General features: G+C 42.7%; 1 protein-coding gene across 1 annotated transcript in view; it reads left to right on the forward strand.

Moving 5' to 3' along the window:
• Positions 1–18,206, forward strand: part of GRIN2A (glutamate ionotropic receptor NMDA type subunit 2A) — a 422,776-nt gene that overhangs the window by 381,070 nt on the left and 23,500 nt on the right. The gene's annotated exons all lie outside the window — the stretch shown is intronic.

Below are 18,206 nucleotides of genomic sequence, written 5' to 3' on the forward strand. Positions count from 1 at the left end.
GATACAGCTAGCAGAGTAGATGCTCTCTGACATGATGTACGCTCAACGTTGTCAGCATATGTTATCATCGTTTGCCTGTAAAATTATACTAAATAGCTTATGCAATTAATGTCCATGATTGATATTAAGCATTACAGTAAATGTGTTTTGATCCCAACCCAAATGATTTGCCTGTTCGAATGTGAAAAAGGCTGCTGGAGTTACCTATTTGCACTGATGACCCTAGCAAGATGCATTGCCCCATATACGGGATGTGACACATTATATTAGCATGTGCCAGCTAGTATGGACTTTATCCACAGAGAAAAATGACTTACAACAGACTAATAGCTCTTGATAACAGTCAGAAAATCCTGTGACAGGGCAAAATGTGAAGTCAGTGGACCATAAAGTAAGTCTGCACCATACAGTATCTCTCATGGAGCTTGTCTGAGTGGCAGTTCAACCTTCATATACTGGTGGCCATTTTGTTAATTGCCGCCAAGTGAAAAACAGTATGAAACAAAACCTTTGCTAAATCAGTCTTATGATGCCGTTGTAGGGAGGTACCCACTACACAGGCAAACGTATTTTGGTTCTTTTTCCAACCATTTGGCTTTCTTCCTGGTTTTCATTAACTTTTTTTTTTCCAGTTCATTTCACACATTTGTGTTAATAAAAACAAACTTTTTAGCGCATGACAGTTGATTGTATATGGGTTAAGTCATAGGTTAATGCATCTTAAATCAATTTTGGACACACTACTCGTAGTGAACCTTAAACAGACTGAATGTGCTCTAAGTAATTCATATAACTGTGAACCAGAAAATGCCACGGGGGACACATTTTCCCCCCATCCCCGCAATAACGCAATTTACCTGTTAGTGCGATATTGAGCGTGATTCTATAAAACTTAGGTCTCGAGGACCGGACTTGGGCAGCCCTGCTGTAGGGCCTGCATTATGGAATGCCCTCCCTTTGTCGTTACGTGTTGAATCTTCCTTGTTACGATTTAAGGCCTCTTTGAAACCGCACTTATTCAAGCCGGCTTTTGTGGTTTATAGACTGTAGTGTTATCATGATTTAATATTATACTGATAGGTGCTAGGGCAGGGGTCTCAAAGTCTCTCCTTGAGGGCCGCAATCCAGTCGGGTTTTCAGGATTTCTCCAATGAATATGCATGAGATCTATGTGCATGCACTGCTTTCAATGCATATTCATTGGGGAAATCCTGAAAACCCGACTGGATTACGGCCCTCGAGGAGGGACTTTGAGATCCCTGTCCTAGGGTTACCGTATGGCTCCACAAAAAAGAGGACGAATTGAGACATCCAGGTTTTACTTCCACTGAAAGCAATGAAAGTAAAACCTGGATGTTTCAATCCGTCCTCCTTTTTCTGGAGTCATATGGTAACCCTAGCTTGGGAACACAGCATTCAAACAAATTTATTTTTCTTTGTCTTAAGCTTTTCCTATTTGATTTTTAGTTCTTTTCTGATCTGTATAATTTTATGTTTGTATTCCGCTTTGATGGGCTCTCTGTAAGCAGATAATCAAGTCTAATAATCCTTGAAACCTTAATATAATCTGAATGAGGCAGCTCTCCAGAAACATGACCCTAGTACCATTTAGTTTATATTTCCACATTGCCAATAGCAAATCATGAGAATGAATATTCTGTAATATAGCAGCAAGACAGCTGGCAGGGGCATTAATATATACTATGTAGGCGGTGTTACTGTCTCTGCAGGGAGAGTAATATAAACCTTTTACATTAAACAACCTTAGGGAATAGGGGTGACAGCCACTCAATACTAACTAGCTGCCATTGTGCATAGGAGGGGGGTGCTGTAAAGTTCTCAGCCCAACCAAGAAGAGAATGATGTGGATAAGGTTCAATCGATGATCAGAAACAATGTCAAAACATAGAATTTTGTTTCTGCAAATTGGCACTTAATGAAATAAGGTTATGCTCTTTTCTACAATGGCAATATGATGCTCAGAATTAAGGAAGTTGGTTGGTTGGGCTGAAAACATTTCAGCACCCTCTCATACTATTTGGGTTTCTGCCAGATACTTGTAACCTAGATGGGTCACTTTTGGAGATAGGTTATTGGGCTAGATGGACCATTGGTCTGACCCAGTATGGCTGTTCTTATGTTCTTATGTGAGCCAAGTATAGGACAATCAAGTCATTGTGACATCACTGATGAAATTGGCTCTTAGGCATTGATGGAATGAGGCATTATGACATCACAATCTCAGCTCTGGAACGTTGCTATGAGGGGTGCTGAGAACTATAGTGCGCAGTAATTTTGTGTGTGCTCTAAAAACCCTAGCGCACCTTCGTAAAAGGAGCCCTAAGTTCGACTTTAGATGTATTCCACAAGATGTCCAAATATCAGGCTGGGGAAACATCCATTTTCGAAGCTGTTAGAAGTCCACTTTTTTTTTTAAATGACCTATTTGGACATCTTGCGGGATGACAATTTTTAAATACAAAAATGTCCATTTTCAAAACATCCAAATCAAACCCAATTGGATATGGGAGGGACCAGCATCTTAATGGCCACGCAGACATCCCAACAGGGCAATAAGGCACCTTAGGGGGCACTGCCGTGAACTTCACATAAAGACTGCTGGGTACATATTTCACCAGAACCCCCTCTAAAACTCTCCCCAAACCTGCTATACACACCTGTCTACCACCCCAGTAGCCCTTATGGCTGCAGATGTCACCTATATGGCAACACAGTAGGCTTTGGGTGTGTTTTGGCGGGCTCACACTTTCCACCATAAATATAGTGGGTAGAGTGGCTTATGGGCCTGGGTCCTCCTCTCTGTGGTTCGCTGACCCACCCACCAAGCTACTTAAGACACCTGTGTGCTGCTCTACTAGGCTTTCCCATACCAGGTGCTGCTGTTCTAGAGACACAAGTATGTACTGTTCCATTTGCATCTTTAGGAGGTGGGAGGGGTCAGTGATCACTGGGGGGGGGGGGGGGGGGGGTTAAGAGGGCCATACTTTCATCTCTCCAATGATCATCTGATCAGTTTGGGTGCCTTTGTGGCCCTTATTTGCTTTTAAAACATGTCTAACTCCAAACATCTGACCCCTTGGACTTCTTGAAAAAGCTTTGATTATCCCTGCAAGTGCTAAGCTTGCCCAAATCCCACCCAAACCACACCTCATATACGTCCCCTTAACATTTAGACCAGGGGTGTCCAACCTGCGGCCCGAGGGCCACATGCGGCCCCGTGAAGGATTTTGTGTGGCCCCGGTCGAGGGCGATGCAGTGTTTTCCTCTGCTGCCCCTGGGTGTTTACCATCTTGCCGGCTCCCTCCTCTATCTTGCTGCGCATTTGTGTGGCCCCAGAAACATTTTTTTCAGCAAATGCGGCCCAGGGAAGCCAAAAGGTTGGACACCCCTGATTTAAACGTTCAGGAGGGTGAATGCCCTGCAATAGGTTAAAAAATTAGTTTTGAAAATCGGTACTTGAACGTTTTGGCGATTAAAATGTCCAAGTGCCTGTTTATGTCATTTTGGGGGATGTTTTTCTCTTTTGAAAATGAGCCCCATAATCTCAGCATTCCTGGTAGCTTATTCCACATTCTCATTGCAGCCACTGAAAAAGCTTACTGACCTGTTGCTACATATTATACAGTATCAATTCTCAAACTCAAAGCAGTTTCTGATCTCAGATTCCTATTAGGCAAATAGTCAGTGCTTGTTATAAATATGATGGTGCTTGACCATACAAAACTTGATGAACCACTAGCATAGCTTTATATTGAACCCTCTATGCTATTAGTAGCCAATGGAGCTGTTTCAAAATTGGAGCTGGACATCCAGATTATTTATTGAGTTGCTAACAATTCCTAATTATGGATTACAGGACTCGAGGAAACATGGTTTCATTAGGGTTACCAAACTTCCGGATTTCCACGGACATGTCCACTTTTTCGAGAACATATCCGGGAGTCCGGATGGCTTTTCAAAACCCGGAACTTTGTCCGGGATTTTAAAAAAAGCTTCCCTCAAAATCGCGTCGGGAAGGGGCATCCGCGAATGTGTGGATGCTGTCTGGGGGCGGGGCTGGGTGGCGGAACAGGGCGTGACACAGGCAGAATGGGGTAGAACTGGGTGGGCCTGGGGGTGTGGCCATAGGTCCAGATTTTCCTTTGAGAAAATCTGGTAACCCTACATTAGAGGCAGGTCTTGACAGACAAATCTGATCAAATTCTTTGACTGGGTGACCAGAGAGTTGGAGAGCAGTAGATGTAATGTATTTAGATTTTTGCAAAGCATTTGCCACTCATAGGTATCTAAAAATAAACTGAATGCCCTTGTTATAGGCCCCAAAGTGACAGACTGGGTTAGGAACTGGTTGAGTGCAAGGTAACAGAGAGTATTGGTAAACGGAGCTCACTCTAAGGAAAGGGATGTTACCAGTGGTGTACCACAAGGTTCTGTTCTTGGGCCTATACATTTCATCTACTTTTTAACATTTTTATAAGCGATACTGCAGAAGGGTTGTCTGGTAAGGTTTGCCTCTTTGTGGATACCAAAATCTCCCATAGAGTAGACAGCCCTAATGGTGTGGATAACGAGAAAAAATGTAGCAAAGCTTGAAGAATGGTCCAGAATTTGACAGCTAAGATTTAATGTTAAGAAGTGCAGGGTCATATATTCGGGCTGCAAAAACCAGAGGGAACAGTACAGTTTAGGAGTGAAGAACTTTTGTTCACAAAAGAGGACTGAGACTTGGTTATGATTGTATGTGATGATCTTAAGGTGGCCAAACAGATTGAAAAGGTGACTGTGAAAGATAGAAGGTGCATAGAAAGAGGAATGGCCAGTAGGAAAAAGAGGTAATGAGCCCTTGTATAAGACTCTGGTGAGACCTCATTTAGAACATTGTATACAATTCTGGAGATTGCGCCCTCAAAAAGATATAAGCAGGATAGAAGGCTACTAAAATAGTTGGTGGTCTTTGTCAAAAGGCATATGGGGACAGACTTAAAGATCTCAATATGTATACTTTTGAGGAAAGGTGGAAGAGGGGAGATATGATAGAAATGTTTAAATCAAAAATTCAAAAAAATGTCACTCACCTGCAGCGGTTTACCACAATAAGATCTAACATTAAGATATAAAACAGGTGGAGAAAAAACCTCAAAAACCTATATCACACAGCAATCTTTGATGATTTTCAGCTGCCGTTCTTATTGTCATTGGCAGAAAAACTCACACCCGTAAGACAATGTTAAAAGATCTAAAGAGGGAACAACCCACTACTGTGCACAGTAATAATTTTTTTAAAGTTTTCAAAACGTTTTAATCGTTTTTATAAATTGTTTATAAATTATTAAGCTTCAAACTATAAAAAGCTGAAAAAAGCAGAAGCAAACTACTTAGTTCTGGCGCCAGAGTGACATTTTTTTGAATTTTTGGTTTAATTGTCACTACGATAGTGTTCTTGAGAGATGTTTAAATACCTATGTGGCATAAATATGCATGCGATGAGTCTCTTTCAATAGAAAGGAAGCTCTGGAAAGAGGAGGGCATATGATGAAGGTAAAAGGGGGGTAGACTCAGAAGTAACCTCCAGTCCAGGGCCACTAAATCCTAGCTATACCATTAGCAGTTTTAAGTAATATGTGGATTCTTTTCTAGAATAATGATAAAGGGGATGGAACTCCTCTCGTATGAGGAAAGACTAAAGAGGTTAGGGCTCTTCTTCTTGGAAAAGAGACGGCTGAGGGGAGATAGGATTGAAGTCTACAAAATCCTGAGTGAAGTAGAACAGGTACAAGTGGATCGATTTTTTTTTTACTCTGTCAAAAATTACAAAGACTAGGGGGACACTCGATGAAGTTACAGGGAAATACTTTTAAAACCCAATGGGAGGAAATATTTTTCCACTCAGAGAATAGTTAAGCTCTAGAACGTTTTGCCAGAGGTTGCGGTAACGTAGCTGGTTTTAAGAAAGGTTTGGACAACTTCCTGGAGGAAAAGTCTGTTATTGGGACAGACATGGGGGAAACCACTGCTTGCCCTGGATCGGTAGCATGGAATGTTACTACTATTTGGGTTTTGGCCCGGTACTAGTGACCTGGATTGGCCACCGTGATGACAGGCTACTGGGCTAGATGGACCATTGGTCTGTCTTAGTAAGACTATTCTTATGACTCTTGTAATTTATTTCAAAAATCCCACAAAATCTGCAAAGTTAAAAATATGTGCATACAGTGCAGTTAGCTATAACATTACCGTCATTATATCCTGTGTATCCCACCGGGAAACCCTCTTTGGCACCAGCCAACATATCTTGGTTTCAGTGTGAGGTTCATTCCTGCCTTTTGGAGACACTACACCAGGGGTCTCAAAGTCCCTCCTTGAGGGCTGCAATCCAGTTGGGTTTTCAGGATTTCCCCCATGAATATGCACGAGATCTATGTGCATGCACTGCTTTCAATGCCTATTCATTGGGGAAATCCTGAAAACCCGACTGGATTGCGGCCCTCAAGGAGGGGACTTTGAGATTCCTGCACTACACCGAGAGCCTGCATTACATATACGGTAATAGTTCTCGTCCCATTTTCCTGTAAATGAGTTTGAATGCCTTTCTATTTGATCTTTAAAGGCTTTTCAGTAAATGTGTTTGCAGGTCAGACGGAGCATTTTTCAAACTCATTTGAGGATAAATGAGGAGGGAAGTGTAAATCTTATAACCGTTCTAGAAAGTTAGTTACAGCTGCAGAAGGAAATGAACGCCGTGCCCATGCTAATGAGGCTTGAACAGCTCAGCATTATTAAAACTCTCACCTGCTCAGTGGAATCAATAAATCTTCAGAAGTAAATACAAAGCAGCAATTACAAGTCAAAAGCTTGGACCGAGAGAATCTAATATAATAAAATGCTAGGCCGCGCATGCGCACTCAAAAGTCGTGTTCCCTGATCCGTCGCGGAAACACGAGTGCGCATGCGCGGCCCCGGCTGCGGCTGCAGCTTTCAAATAAAAAAAAAGTTACACAGGATCGAGAGAACAGCTGCAGTGGTGGTGGCTTTCAACTAAAAAAAAAAAAAAATACACAACTGGAGGTCGCCGCTCTCACCCTGCTCTCACGGTGCGCGTGAGCGCTGGCGGCTGGCGAACCCTAATTGCGGCGGCGGCTTTCAACTACAAAAAGACAAAAAAACCAACAAAAAAAAACAGCTGAGGGTAGCAGCTCTCACCCGGCTCTCACGGTGCAGCGACCGGCGAACCCTAATGAACATTGAATCAAAGGAAACAACCGGGGCTGCCTAAAGAAATGCTGCTGCAGCTGCTGCACAGGGAAGTGGGGAGGGAGGAAAATGCTGCACAGGGAAGTAGGGAGGGGGGGAAATGCTGATGCACAAGGAAATGGAGGGGGAGGGAATGCTGATATGGCTACTGTACAGGAAAGTGGACAAGGGGAGATAAATGCTGCATAGGGGGCAGGAAGAGAGACAAATAGAAAGAAAGACAAATAATAGGAGGGAGGGAGACAGAAAGAAAAGAAGAAAGACACAAGGGCAGGGAGTGAGACAGAAAGAAAGAAAGACAGACATACATATATTCTAACACCCGTTAATGTAACGGGCTTAAAGACTAGTAAGAAATAAAGGTCCTAGAACCAGGATAATCTTAATGAAAGCCTGCCTCAGCTTAAGAAGTGTAATATTGCACAAGCCTGCAGAATCCAAAGATGTCATTGACATGGACCTTTGGCATACACTTCACACTTGTAGCCAGGGCAGAATTAATTCATCGAGGGCCCCTAGGTACCCAAGTACACTGGGCCCCCCTGCCCCGCCCCACCCCACCATAGAAACATAGAAACATAGAAATAGACGGCAGATAAGGGCCACGGCCCATCTAGTCTGCCCACCCTAATGACCCTCCCCTACTTAACTCTGTGAAGAGATCCCACGTGACGATCCCATTTCTTCTTAAAATCAGGCACGCTGCTTGCCTCGATCACCTGAAATGGAAGATTATTCCAGCGATCAACCACCGTCAGAGGGAAGCTTTGGGCAAGCAGCACCGCTTGCACAATTACATTTCCCGTTGCCTTTCTTACCCGTGTTGCTTGCTTGTCTTACTTTCCGTCGATGGGGGGGCCGCGTTGCCGATCGGGGTGGGGCCGGCGTTGCTGATTGGGGGGGGGGGGCCCGCATTGCTGATCGATGCTGGAGGGGCCCATTGCCGTTTGGAAAAAAACAGTGTTGATGCCCTCCTTCATCGGGCCCCCCTGACCATTTTGGGCCCTAGGCACGTGCCTACTTGGCCTATTGGTTAATCCTGCCCTGCTTGTAGGCAATAAAGCAAAATATAGAAAGGAAAAAAGAGTGGGCAAAAAGTCAGAGTGCAGACAGAAACAGGGCAATGCAATTAGACAACTAAATTAAACAGATTTAGGGGGGAATTTATGAAAAAGTGTTAGCGCGCTTAACACCCTTTCATGAATTCCCCCCCCTTAATAAAAGATACAGTATGAAACGTTCCTAATAATTGGCAAACCTCAGCTTGTTACAGCCTCTATGAAACCCAAAAATTAGAATTGTAGCAAACAATAATTTGTTCAAGAATCAAGATTAATCTACGTACGTAGCCACTACAGCCAGCTTAGTTACTAGGATGGATATCATTCGCAAAGATGTGAAATTTGATGTTCTAGTAATTTTGCTAAAGGAACCAGATACAAGCTAAAGAGAGTTGGTGATAATAAAGATCCCTGCGGAACACCTGACATAACAGATTTGCTGGTAGACCATTCATTGTTCCAATAAACCAAACAGGCATTCATACATTTCTTTGCACTGCTTATGTTCTTATACCCATATGCTTATTATGGGATGAAATAACCTGAGAGCACAAGATTCTTAGTTAAACTAAGGCCCTCTTTTACTAAGGTGCGCTAACCGATTAGCGTGTGCTAAACGCTAACACATGCATGTTAATCTATGCTGTAAATTTTTTTTTTTTGGAGGGGGGTGGGGAAAGGTAAAGATGGTGGTGATCACAGTTTAAACATGGATTGCATCTTCCAGAAATAAAATAAAATTCCTATAAATATGCAAGTATTTTCATGGCAATTCTGCAAGTGAGAGCGTGCCTGCAGTGTTGCCCAAGTTACTTTATAAGAGTAATATATTACAGTTACTATTTACTTGTTTAATAAAAGTAATTTTAAGATATGATTAATTCTAAGCTATCATTTAGTTCCCAGGTGTCTCAAGTTTTGCAGCATGCCTTATTGTGCACTTCATCTGTGCACTAGTGCCAAATTTCTGGAATTTTCAGCCTTATACTTCTTAATTCATGCCTGTGCCATTTCGTATCTGGACTATTATATCACCTTCTATTCTGGATTAACTGCAGTGGCATTGCAAGGGAGGTTGGCATCCAGGGCGGTGGCACCCGGCATTACTGCACCATGCGCTTCCCCCCACTCTTTTCCACCCCCACTCTTCCCTTGTGCTTCCCCCACTCTTTCCCACCCCCCTCTTCCCTGCATGGGTGTGCCCAACTCTTCCCCATCGTTTTAATGCCTCCCACCCCCGTTCACCCCTACATACCTCTTGAAATGGTCACCAGTGCACGCAGCATCTTCCACCCACTGCTTGCATCAGCATCAGCTCCCTTCTGACATCATGTCCTGGTCCCATGACTAGGAAGTGATGTCAGAAGGGAACCGATGCCGGCACGAGCATTAAGTAGAAGATGCCAGCGAATATTTAAAGACGTATGCGGAGAGGAGAAGAGGCACTGGCGCTGGAATCCCCACAAAGATGTTACCCAGGGCAGTCCACCCCCCCAGCACCCCCTTACTATGCCACTGATTAGCTGTAAATTGCAAACTCGCCAAAATACCGTTGCCCGTTTCCTAAATAGAGCTCTCAGATTTGATTCTGTGTCTCCTTTGCAATTCAGTCTTCAATGACTTCCAGTTCATTCCTGTGTCATGTTTAAGAGGCTATGCTTGACTCACAGAATTCTGCACTCAGGCTCTCCCCCTTACCTCTCATGAGTGATTATTCTCTATACCCCCTCTCGCTGCTTTTGCTCCCTTGACTTGCACCACGTGGTTCTTCCCTCATCAAAAAGGGCCCACTATGAATCTGCAAGACTCCAAGAGCTCCTTTTACGAAGGTGCACTAGCGTTTTTAGCGCACGCACCGGATTAGCGCACGCTATAGCACGCGCTAGCCAAAAAACTACCACCTGCTCAAGAGGATGCGGTAATGGCTAGCGCGTGTGGCATTTTAGCGCACGCTATTACGCGCGTTACGGCCCTAACGCGCCTCCATAAAAGAAGCCCTGAATCTTTTTCTTTCTGGCCCCCAGACTTTGAAATGATTTGCCCCTCTCCCCCCCCTTTAAGATCTACATTGTCTTTTCTACCTTTTAAATCTATGCTAAAAATCCAGATTTTCAATCACTGCCATTTTCAGTCACTGCCATGAGCTAATCACAGTTCACTGATGATAGGTCAAGCTTGTTATGAGTTTGTATTAGTATCTTAGGATGTTTGTTTATTTTCTATCCAATTTTGGCATTCTGTTTTTGGATCAATTCATGGAGCGCCTCTCCCAACATGTCCATGTTTCAATTGTACTTCAGGGTTGAGGCTCCTCCAACATTCATAACTGAAAAGGATTAAACCCCAGTCAAAAAACTTCAACCAACAAAACCAGCCAAAAGGAAAAACCTTGCAGAAAGCCATCTCATACTGAGGATATTTAATTCTTATCATAAGGTTTATGATTGCTAACACAAGCCTCCATTTGTTTTTTTTAAAAACTTTTCTTACTTTTTTACTCACAGCATTATTCACAGTAACGGGTTTACAGCTATGCTCCATGATTCTACAGCAATATTTACATTCTGACAGCATCTGACGCCAGTTCCTCATAGTTGTAGCTTCAGGCTACCTGATGTAACTAACATTGATTGGACAAATTTCCCGCCACTATTCCACTCTTTTATTGCGGTTAGTTTCTACCAATGACTGGTGTCAATTTCTCCTCATTATTGGAAGTTCCACTCCATCGTCAATACCAAAGAAAAAGTGACCATCCCACTGCATAGGGCAGTTCTTTCAGGGTGAATACAATAGACATTCAGTCCATTTCTTCATCCAAACCTTCTGGAACCAACGAGTTTGGACAGAATATCCATGTTTATTCTTTGACGTTTAATTCTCTTATAATGGACGGAGAATGGGCATGGAAGCTTTAACCATCTGCTAGCACATGCTAACTGGTTAATGCTGAGTTAATGTGGGAGCCCTAAGAGGTCATTTTACTAAACTGTTGCATCCCTATGAAAGTGTCTGCTTCATTGTTCCATCTGTGGTCTTCTACACTTTCTTTGAATTGTGGACTTTTGTGTGGTTTACTATGTTACTATGTTTCCAAGGACATTTCAAGATCAAGAATCTATATTTTATATTGCATCATTTGCTATGAATTTATCTTCTTGGGAAAACTGGATGGACTGTGCAGGTCTTTATCTTCCAACATCTACTTTGTTACTATATTGTTAGATGCTATTGACTCATGTTTGAGTCCTAGTGACTTGATAATAATATCAAGTTTTCATGGCTGAATATAGAAGTAGATTGCCGGGCCTTTCTTCTGCGCAGTATACATTCAATGTGTGTCACCATTGTTGCATCAAATGCAATCCTCCGACTCCAACTTTGCCCATCTGCTGCTGCCCAGATGGGTTGTACATCGTTAGTCTGACATCTCCGCTGAAACCTGACCACATTGGGTGGCTCTGCTGGTAGTGAAACTACTGACGGCATAGCTTTCAGCTTCACAGATATGCGCAAGCCCCAGTGGTGCGACAAGCTCATGTACCATGACTGGAATGTTACTATATTACCAATGAAAAATATGTATTTTTAAGGTTGTTCCAAACCTTTTGCAAGATAATCCAAATGTTAATATTAGCTTGAGAATTCATGATTTGCAAATGTTCTTTCCGGGTGCTACAACTGATTAATGTTCCAGCTTTTCAGTTCTAGAGACAGGAAACCCAGCTCTTTGTAGATAGTAAAAGTAATGTTTAATGAGCTTGATGTTTTGGCTAGTGGATTCTTGTACATATAAGAAACCAGGTCAAGTTTCTGCATAATTAAACAGATTTGTCACATCTCTTGTTTCCGAGAGGCTATGCAGTGTCATGGCAAGATTAATGCAAGTCAAGGTTAAAGGTTATTTGGAAGAACTACTTGAGCAAGTCAGCACAGCAGTAATGTCTGTTTCTAATCAGTGCAATTACTCGTTTTTACAGATATTGTTTGGATTGCTACTTTAGCAAATTTGTGAATAAGACAGAGCTTGCCAAACTTGTCTTGGGGATCCCACCATGAAATAGTATAGCATGTGATGATAATAAGGTGGCCAAACAGGTTGAAAAAGTGACAACGAAAGCAAGAAGGATGCGTAGAAAAAGGGATAGAAAAAAGGATGGCCAGTAGGAAAAAGGAGATTTTGATGCCTCTGCATAAGATTCTGCTGAGACCTCATTTGGAATATTGTGTACAATTCTGGAGACTACACCATCAAAAAAATGTAAAAAGGATGGAGTCAGTCCAGAGGAAGGCTACTAAAATGGCCAGTGGTCTTTGTCATAAGGCGTACGGGGACATATGAAAGAGATGTTTAAATACCTACGTGGCGTAAATGTACATGAGTCGAGTCTCTTTCATTTGAAAGGAAGCTCTGGAATGAGAGGGCATAGGATGCAGTTAAGAGGTGACAGGCTCAGAAGTAGTCTAAAGAAATATTTTTTTACAGAAAGGGTGGTAGATGCATGAATTAATAATTATAATAATAGCTTTATTTACATCCCGTCATATTTTTCAGTTCAAGACGGTGTACAATAATAGAGGAGTACATTGATGTTACAGTGAGACTTGGTCAGCATGGATATTACAGCATTTGTTTAGATTGGGAAAATACATAGAGGTTACAGCATTAGTTTAGCCTGGGATCATATAAGCAGTGGGGTGGCGGGGCTTGGGTTATTAGATAATTAGTCTCCTAGCAGAGGTGGTGGAGACAGAGACTGTGAGTTCAAGAAGACGCGGAACAGACACATGGGATCTCTTAGGGAGAGATGGAGATAGTGGATGTGGTGGATGGGCAGACTGGCTGGGCCATTTGTCCTTTATCTGCCATCATGTTTCTATGAAATATGCATAGAATATACAGTAGTTGCATATTCATTGTGGATGTCTTGAAAACTCCACTAGCCATAGAATCCCTAGGACAGGTTTGGCAAGCCCTGCCAAGTGATCCGGCAGAATACAGTACAGGGATTCAAACAGGGATTGGACGGATTCCTGAGGGAAAAGGGGATCGTGCTGAGGGTACTGAGGGAGGTGCTGGGGTGTTGCATAAGTATAGACAGCTCACCAGGTCTTGTAGGTGAATGGCCGGAGGGTTAGGACTTTGATGGGAAGATAGGACTTAGATGAGATACCTAGGGGGCAAGGGGGCCCCTTCTGGTGATTCAGGCAGGTCATGACCTGTTGGGCCGCCGCGGGGGCGGACTGCTGGGCGGGATGGACCTGTGGTCTGACCCGGCAGAGGCACTGCTTATGTTCTTATGTTATGTTCTTAATGGCAAGCCCTGCCATAGAGGCAAATTCAGTAAAGGTCACTAAGGGCTCCTTTTACGAAGCCGCGTTAGCGGTTTAACGCGCGTAATAGCGCACGCTAATTTGCCATCTGCGCTAGCCGCTACCGCCTCCTTTTGAGCAGGCGGTAGTTTTTCGGCTAGCGCGAGGGTTAGCGCGCGCTAAAAAGCTGCATGCGATAAAGCCGCTAACGCGGCTTTGTAAAAGGAGCCCTAAAAGGTGCCAGTAAAACAGGCACTAAGCTAGCGTCTACAGTTGTGTGCCAAACTTTACGCATGACTACTTACACCATATCCATGGTCGGCATAAATGTTGGCGCCTAAATGCAGCAGTTGGATGCATAAGTGCAACTATTCTTTAAAATACACACAAGAATAGTGGGAACGCCCCTGACATATCCATGTCCCTCTTACATAACAGCCCCCTCTGCATTTGCATGCGAGAGCAGTTAGTCTCATTTTTTTTAATAGAATAGGGGCTTATGTCTGTTATGCGCACAATATCAAATTAATGACAGGGCCAGATTCTGTAATTGGTGCCTAAAATGAGAGGTTCAATCACATGTCGATCGCTCTTAGGCGCCCATAACAAAATTGCATTATAACTTAGGTGCCTGCAATGTAGGCCAGGGTTCTTAGGCATTGGTGGAATGAGGCATTATGATGTCACAATACCAGCTCTGGTTAACAGAGGCTGAAATTTTTCATACAATTTATTTATTCAGTTTTCTAGGGAGCTCAGAACAGTTTACATGAATTGATTCAGGTACTCAATGGCCTAGCAGCGCCTAAGTCATTCTCCACCTCTAAACGTGATAGGTGTAGAATTGTGCCTAAGAAGATAGGCTTGATCTCCAACAAGCATGCCGATATATGCCTTGTAGGGATCACACATCTTAGCAGATTCTTCTAAGGAGTTCGTTTTCTCTCTTATCTTGATAAATTGGCCACATACATGGCAAAATGCATCTGTCAGATGTTTGCACTTTAGGAAAAGGGCCCCTAAGTTTACTCAGCTTGGAATCAATCTGCAACGTTCTGTAAAAAAATGGTAAATTTCAAAATACACTTCCCCCTCCGTATTTGCGAATTCCGTATCTACGGATTTGGTTATTCGCGATTTATGACCAGAAAATTTTTTTCATTTTTCAAGCTATTTTTAGCCCTGTAAGCCCCCCCCCCCTTAAGCTTTACCTGGTGGTCTAGTGGGTTTTCAGGCAGGAGTGATCTTCCCACACTCCTGCCCCATGCAGATCGCTCACAGGAAATGGCTCGAGAGACTACGGGAGCTCAAGGCAGCCATTTCCTGTGAGCGATCTGCATGGGGCAGGAGCGTGGGAAGATCGCTCCTGCCTGAAAACCCGCTAAACCACCAGGTAAGGCTTAAGGGGGGGGGGGGCTTACAGGGCTAAAAATAGCCAGGGGAAGCGGGGGATAAGGGTAGAACCAGCCCGAATATTATTCGCGGTTTTTCCATATTCGCGGGCCGGCTGTTCTCCCAACCACCGTGAATACGGAGGGGGAAGTGTATGAATGTCCTGGTCACAAAAGCAAAGTTTGAGGGGAATGATAGCCATTTTTTATACTTTTGTGGCATTGACAATTAAGAAAGAACACTTATTACCCAGGAACAAAAAATAAAATAAAATTTTGTTATATAGTGTAATAATTTTTTAGGCCTAACCTAAGTCCCTGTGGTAGTAATGCTTACTGTGCTCCTTCCTGTTTCACCTGAAGCATGTATTACATCTAGTGGTCCCACTAGGGAATTGTCCAGTGTATCTGCTGGATTGTACTTGTGTTGAATAAAATATAGCACTGAAAACTATCTAAGCACTGTTCCATTCAGGCTAAGAGCCCGATAGCTTCTTTTAACCTCTATCTCTCTATCTATGCTCTGAAGGACACAACTGTAATATTAATAGTAAATAGACCAGTGCCCAGGAGCAGAAGTAATGCTATATATTGAATAATCTGTTCTTTTCTAAACAAAACCCCTAAGGGAAAAAGCACAAAATGTGTAATAGATACCTATTAATTTTAACTTTTTCATAAAGTTTCATGACAATTTCTGTGGTCCAAAGCAATGAAAAATTGTTTCATAAGGAAGATCATTTTATAACTGGTTGCCTGGGTTGAAAATGCAAAAATTAGCAGCCCTGTGAGGATCAGAATTGAGACATCCAAGTCGGGACATGTTCAGTTATGGCGGTATTTTACTAAGCTTCTACTGAATGTGGAACAGTTTGTAAATGGAAACATAGAAACATGATGGCAGATAAAGGACAAATGGCCCATTTAATCTGTCCATCAGCAGTAACCATTATCTCTGTCTCTCTCTAAGAGATCCTATGTGCTTATCCCACACCTTCTCGAATTCAGGCAGTGTCTCTGTCTCCACCACTTCTTTCGGGAGACTGTTCCACGCATCTACCACCCTTTCTGTAAAAAAGTATTTCCTTTGATTACTCCGGAGCCTATCACCACTAAACTTCATCCTATGCCCTCTCATTCCAGAGCTTCCTTTCAATTGAAAGACTCGACTTGTGCACATTTACACCACATAGGTATTTAAATGTCTCTTACACTTGACTTATAACATTTTTGCAATATTTTTTGCTGCAAGTTATTTATCTATTTAAATGTCTCTATCATATCTCTCCTCTCCCACCTTTCCTCTAAAGCAGTGATTCCCAACCCTGTCCTGGAGGAACACCAGGCCAATCGGGTTTTCAGGCTAGCCCTAATGAATATGCATGAGAGAGATTTGCATATGATGGAAGTGATAGGCATGCAAATTTGCTTCATGCATATTCATTAGGGCTAGCCTGAAAACCCAATTGGCCTGGTGATCCTCCAGGACAGGGTTGGGAACCACTGCTCTAAAGTATACATATTGAGATCTTTAAGTCTGTTCCTATACGCCTTATGATGAAGACCACACACCATTTTAGTAGCCTTCCTCTAGTCTAGACCATCCTTTTTATATCTTTTTGATGATGCGGTCTCCAGAATTGTACACAATATTCTAAATGACGTCTCACCAGAGTCTTATACAGGAGCATCAATACCTCCTTTTTCCTATTGGCCATACCTCTTCCTATGCACCCTAGCATCCTTCTGGCTTTCGCTATAATAATAATAATATAACAGTTTATATACCGCAGGACCGTGAAGTTCTATGCGGTTTACAATAATTAGAAGATGTTACAGTTTGAATAGATTTAGCAATGTTCTGCCGGTTAACATTAATAGAAAGATGTTACAAGTTGAATGGAATTAACAAAGTTAGAAACTAGTGATTAACAACTCTAGGGATCAGTTATTTTGGGATGAGGTTAGTTGCCTAAGTACTTTAGGAACAGATATGTTTTTAGGCGTTTCCTAAATTCCCCATAAGTAGTAGACATAAGCAATTATTCTAGATCTATACCCCATAATGCTGCCTGGTGTGAGAGGAGATGTTGATGATGTCTTTTGAATTTACATCCTCTAACTGGTGGGAAAACAAAATTTAAGTGTGAGCTTCTCTTATGTCTATTGGCTGAGAAACATAAAAGGTCAGTTATGTATTTAGGGGCTAGACCGAATAGTACCTTGTAACAGAAGCAACCAAACTTGAACTTCACACGTGCCTCCATCGGCAGCCAGTGCAGAAGTCGGTAGGAAGGTGTAACATGGTCGAAAGGGTAGTTGATCACTGGAATAATCTTCCACAACAGGTAATTGAGGCAAGCAGCGTGCCAGATTTTAAGAAAAGATGGGATTGGCATGTGGGATCTCTTCATGGAGGTAGTTAGGGGGTGGGCCATTAGTGTGGTCAGACTAGATGGGCCGTGGCCCTTTTCTGCCGTCATGTTCTATGTTTCTATGTTTCTATGAACTTCTTCAACCCGAGGATCAGTCTGATCGCTGTATTTTGCACTAATTGCAGTCGCCGTGTATTCTTTAGGGAAATTGCCAAGTAGGCGATGTTACAGTAATTAAGTTGGCTCAGTATGAGGGATTGTACCAGAATTCTGAATGATGACACATCAAAATATGCTCTAATGGACCGAAGCTTCCAGAGAGTGAAGAAACCCTTTCTGATTATGGAGTCCACCTGGTCTTTCATAGTTAGGCTCTGGTCCAGTGTTACACCCAGTATCTTCATAGTAGATTGAATAGGATAACCGAGTTTATTGATGCATAGTGATGATTTGGTATCAAGCAGGTATGGCGAAGCAACAAAAACTTTTGTTTTTTTCTGAGTTAAGTTTCAGTCTGAATTCTGTCATCCATTGCTCCATCAAATTTAGTACTTCTGTTGCTTTGGGAGTGACTTCCGAGAGAGAGTTAGTGAATGGGATAATGATCGTGAAGTCATCTGTGTAGCTAAATAATTTTAACCCCAGCTGGGACAATTGCGCACCTAATGAAGACGTGCAGACATTGAAAAGCAATGTGGATAGTGGTGGCCCATGCGGCACGCCAGATGGATTGCTCCAGGTATCAGAGAGATCGTAATTGAAACGTACTTGATAGGTGTGAGACATCAGGAAAC

This window comes from Geotrypetes seraphini, chromosome 11 (assembly GCF_902459505.1).
Source record: "Geotrypetes seraphini chromosome 11, aGeoSer1.1, whole genome shotgun sequence".
Lineage (NCBI taxonomy): Eukaryota > Metazoa > Chordata > Amphibia > Gymnophiona > Dermophiidae > Geotrypetes > Geotrypetes seraphini.